Below are 5,395 nucleotides of genomic sequence, written 5' to 3'. Positions count from 1 at the left end.
TCAAAACCCTCAAAGCACGAATTAAAACACGTTGCAGCCGCACACCTTTCCCCACGACTGCTCTTTTGGGCTTGCTTTGGACACAGCCAAGCTCTGCTCCTGCCAGCCTCGGGTCTAAGTTCCCAAATCCAAATGCAGGGCTACGGCTGCTGCGCCTGCGGACGCGCAGAAGCAAACAAAACTCTTCAGCGCGCTAATAAACGTGGTTTTGCAAACTCACTTTCCTATCTAGGACGCAAGCAGGCATCCTTTCAAGCGTGAACATTGCTTGTACCCACTTAGCTTCATTCACAGTGTGAAGAATGAGTTTAGCTGCAAGGGATGATACCAGGACCTGGGGCGCAGCAATGCACAGCAGAGAGATCCTTATCTGCGCCGCGGAGAGGCCAGCGCTTCCCTCCAAGGAGGGGTTTGTCCCACGGCGCGTCCTCGTTTCACCTCCTGCTTTTGCTGGCTGTTACACTAGGCTGGTATGTTCTGCCTTTGAGATAAAGGTGGGTTTTCTTCTTCTGAAGAATGGTGATTTTTAGCTTTGCGCCTCTCCTTGTCCCTAAGGGGAGCAGGGTAAACGAAGCAGATCAAGAGCTGGGAGCAGCCCAGGGCAGCATGTGGTCCACGAGAGCCTCGAGGGTCACCCTGGAGCCCCTTCTATCCGGGCTGCAGGAACAGTCCCACATTTGGGACAATTTCCATCAGGTGGAGCCAGGTTCCCAAGTCCCTCCCCATCCTCAGCACGGAGGTGTCCGGCACAGGCGGCACCGGAGCGGAGAACCACCCAACGCAGATGGCCAAACTTGCCAGGGCAAGACCGGATTCCTGCTGACGGAAGGGCCCGGTGCGCGCAGGAAAGGCTGCTCCGTGCCAGGCTCGCAGGGAAGCGGCAACCAACGAGCTTCCAGCAAGGAGCAGAATTACAAGGCAGCTCCCGCAGATCCAGCATTTCAAGTCGGATAATCCAGGAGGGAAAATTCTTCTCCCCGTCACTAGGAGCCAAGAAAAAGGGACTGGTCCTTTGCTGCACATGGCAGGCACCAAACGTGCCATGGACCTGAAGTCCGATGAGGCATCTCCCAGGGCGCTCCCAAACGGAATGGGGAACGCTCAGGCACATCAGGAGGAGATGGGATCAAATTAGAGACTTTTCCAAACCGACTGCCTTCTTTTCAATTCAAAAGAAAAGCTCTCCTTGAGCAAAATGTATAATCTGCTTAATAAAACAGATTGGACATAAGGAAACAAAAGAGCCCTTCACACCGTGGGGGTGGGTGAATCCACTCCTGCAAAAGCGCCTGGGGATGAGTTTGCACGAGAGGTGCCTGGAAGCTCCAGAGGTGCCTGGAAGCTCGGCACGCTCGCCTTGACAAACCCAGCCCTGCAAAGAAGCTGTTTAAACAAGCCTAACGTTGAGCTGCAGCTCCTCAGATCGAGGGCTTTGTTCTGAGCCAAGAGATAGCCCAGATTCGTATTTATTTACAGCAAAGCAGCCGCCGCGGTGATTGAAGCCGGGGCAGAAGGCAGGCGGTCACGACAGCGATTGCAGGAGCCCGCGGGCGAACGCAGGGACCGGAGCGGCATCACCATGAGGACACGGGGACGCTTCCTTGGGAGAGGAAAATCCAAGGTTTGGGTGCTGGGATGGTCCTGAGCTGCCTCTGCTCCCCAAGAAATTCAGCGCAGCAACCAGACCCCTGCCTCATGCGCTCCTGCATGGCAGTGTTAATATTCTTTTTATATTAATTACAAGTGAGAAGAAAATAAGATAAGGCCCTCCATTAAGAAATTCCCACATTAAAGGTAACATACTTAGGAGGTGAATCCGCACAAACAGGTGGGGTTCTTGGATTGGAGCTCTGGGCTCCAGCGAGACTGAAATATGAAGCTTTGACACTCCAAGAACAGGTTTCCTGCTGCAAATATTTGAGCTTGTTTTGCACATATTTACTCTTGCTCACAAATGCCTGCATCGAGACGCCCATGTGGCGGGACAGGAGAGAGTTTCACATCACAGTTTTCTATATTGGTGCTAATCACCTTCAAGAATGTATTTTATATAAACTCCTGAGCTCTGCTAGGCAAAATACCTTGTATTTTTTTCAGGGTAAAATGCTACCTGATTGGGATATTTTAAGATAATTAACCTGAAGACTATCATTGATAAACCTGCCAATAACCACCCACGTATTTACCAGTCGAACAGGTTCTTGTGCAGATAGGAAGCTGCTGTTCTTTTTCAGCTGAAAGTTTTGAGCTGAGTTTTTGAGGCTGGAAGAAAGAAGCTTGCCCTGACTTCAGGGTCTAAAACTCTGCAATTTATTGCTGTGATTGATTACGGCTCCGCACAGCGCCCGACTTAATGAGACCCAATCTGGGAGCAGTGTCTTCCCGCTCCTGCAACACGATGTGAACGAGAGAAACGGAAAACAGCTGGGTTTTACTTCTGCTGCTTCTTCAGATGCTGTAATGAGGAGGGACGTGTGTAAACACGCTCGGGAGAAACAAAAACCTTTCCGTGCACCTTCGCTGTGCGAAAGCAGCGAGCGAATACCCATTATCGTGTTTGCCCTGGATTAGGCTGGAAATTAAATCCACTCCCCTGCAGGGATAGCATTCCCACCTCCAAGGCCTTTCCTACCTCTTGCTGCCTTATCAAATCCTCCATCTACTTGCAGATCTAGCAGCACCTCTTGCTCCTCACAGCGCTTCTGGAAGCCTACTGACCCCCTGCTGCTAAATAAAACAGACAAGTTAAAATTAACTGCAAAACGCTATAAAAAGCGCTTTTGCATAAGCCGCCCAGAAACTGAAAGTTATCCGGGGATATTTAAAGTTAGAAACGAGAAGATCCCGATCTTTTCGAGGCAGCTGCGAGGCCCCTGTGCGCAGGGCTGGGCCTGACACCAACGCGCAGCCGCCTAGAAAACACACGCAGAGGAGGAGGAGGAGGAGGAGGAGGAGGAGGAAGCTGCGAGAACACTGCCATCTCCCCTCCGAAGGGAAGAGTTTTGCCCGCATCCACCAGAAGTGACACAAAAGAAGAGCTTCTAAATGCATTTTAGATGAGCAAACTGACAGAAGTCTCATCCTTAATAGGTTAATTAAAAGAGAGCCTGACATTTCTGCTATTGTTGCTCTCCAACTCAGAAAACAGGCGCGCGGCTCCGGGCTCCAGCTCGACTCCCATTTTAGGTTTTAACTGCCAGGGAACAAGCTGAGGAGACATCGGTACCAAGGAGGAAAGTCCTAGCAGGCGGCAACGCAGCGGGGTGGATACAGGGATCAGGTAGGATGGTCCCTGAGGCTCTACGTTGACATTTGACCACCTGCAGACGACTGGCACGGGTTTTTTAGGAGCCTAAACGGATGCTGTTTAGGGTTGTGGCTTACATGCAGGGCCTCCAAGGCCATGGGTTACCCCTCAGAGGTCCCCAGAAAGCAGCAGGAAAGTGAATCTTCATCCCGGCGCCTTCACGGGATCCCAAACCCAGAGCTCCATCCAGGCACCTTCCACGGGATCCCAAACCCAAAGCTTCATCCTGGTGCCTTTCACAGGATCCCAAAGCCAAAGCTTCATCCAGGCGCCTTCCATGGGATCCCAAAGCCAAAGCTCCATCCTGGTGCCTTCCACAGGATCTCAAACCCAAAGCTTCAATCCGTCGCCTTCTACGGGATCTCAAATCCGAAGCTTCATCCCGGCGCCTTCCATGGGACCTCAGAGCCAAAGCTCCATCCCGGTGCCTTTCACGGGATTCCAAACCCAAAGCTCCATCCAGGCGCCTTCAATGGGATCCCAAAGCCAAAGCTTCATCCCGGCGCCTTCCATGGGATCCCAAACCCAAAGCTTCATCACGGTGACTTCCATGGAATCTCAAAGCCAAAGATTCATCTCGGCACCTTCCATGGGACCTCAGAGCCAAAGCTTCATCCTGGCGCCTTCCACAGGATCCCAAACCCAAAGCTCAATCCCGGTGCCTTCCACAGGATCCCAAACCCAAAGCTCAATCCCAGTGCCTTCCACAGGATCCCAACCCCAAAGCTTCATCCAAGCGCCTTCCACGGGATCCCAAACCCAAAGAAAACAGGCACTGGGAAACCCGTGGCTTAAATAACACAGACCCAAGCGCGGTGCCGGCGCTTGCTCTCATCCCGGGAATGCCGACAGGGCTTCCAGCCGCGGGAAGCGCTGCAGCAGCCGCTCCGAGAGCCGCGGCACGGCCTGCATTCCCGGCCGTCGCCACCCCGTGAACTTTGCCGGCCGCTAAGAGAACTGACGTTTTCCTTTACTCCTTTCGCAAGAGCCATTTCCGGCGCATCCACTACTGGCAGCAGCCCGCGCACCCAGGGGAAAAAGGATAAATAAGAGCAAATCCAGGCTGTCTGGCCAAGGAGCCGACAGAGTCCAAGAATTCCTGTTGGACAGGGCTCTCAGTTTCCAGCTAGAAAAGCCTTTCTTGGAAAGTTATAAAATACAAATCACAGCCCCTTCAGCGCGCGTCTCGCTCAACTGAGTAAATACATATTTAAGCAGCGTTAATAATAAAATCTGCTGGCCCCAGACCATCGCACAACATCCCGCCGTGATATTTGCGGCGAGCAAACAAAAATCCGCCTCCGAGCCCGGCGCAAGGGTCGCTGCGGAGACGCTCGCTCGTTATTAGTTGCCAGGAGGGGGGCTGTTTGCCACTTTATTTACTGATGCTCCCGGAGGTTTCGCAGCTCCGACGCGCTGCGGGTGCCGGGATGTTTCCAGAGGCTCCGCGGAGCAGAGCCGCGTTGAAGGTTTCCCGGGGATAACATGCGAGCGAGCACCGGGCGGATAGCGAGGCGTGGAGAGCAATTCACAGATCCGCTCCGATCCCGCCGGCTCTTCCCTGGCCACAGTCCTGCGGAGCTGCGGGAAGAGCCACCCGCACAAGCACCCGCGTTTTATATAGGAAACACAAAGGGAAAAGCCAAGGCTGGGCTTGGAAGGAGCCTCCTGGCCCCGCGTTATGGGAAGAGCCGGGCCTAATCGGGGGTTTAAGGCGCTTTTCCGCAGCGCGCGAGCCCGCATCCGCACGCGCCGAGCTCCCGCGCGCCGGCCATTCCCGACGGGAATGCCGGGAAGGGACAAGGGCCTCGGCGTCGCACAAGCGGCTCCGGAGGCCGCGACGGAGCCGCCGGTGGCCCCGGGGGACCCCGTTCGGCACCAGGGGCCGGGTCTTTCTCAGTGGAGGGGGGCGATGCTGATGCCCCCCCCCCCCAAAAAAACATGGCAACGGTTGCAGATCCGGAGCGTCCCCGCCATGGAAACGTTGGCTGCTGCTCCCGTATGGAGGCTCCGGAAAAGGGACCCCCCCACCCTGGAGCACCGCGGCAGAGGCACCTCCGGTTTGGCCCCCCCCGCAGCCCCCGTTTT

This window comes from Nothoprocta perdicaria, unplaced genomic scaffold (genome assembly GCF_003342845.1).
Source record: "Nothoprocta perdicaria isolate Ctin4 unplaced genomic scaffold, notPer1 scaffold_314, whole genome shotgun sequence".
Lineage (NCBI taxonomy): Eukaryota > Metazoa > Chordata > Aves > Tinamiformes > Tinamidae > Nothoprocta > Nothoprocta perdicaria.
This window is presented reverse-complemented; position numbering follows the sequence as displayed.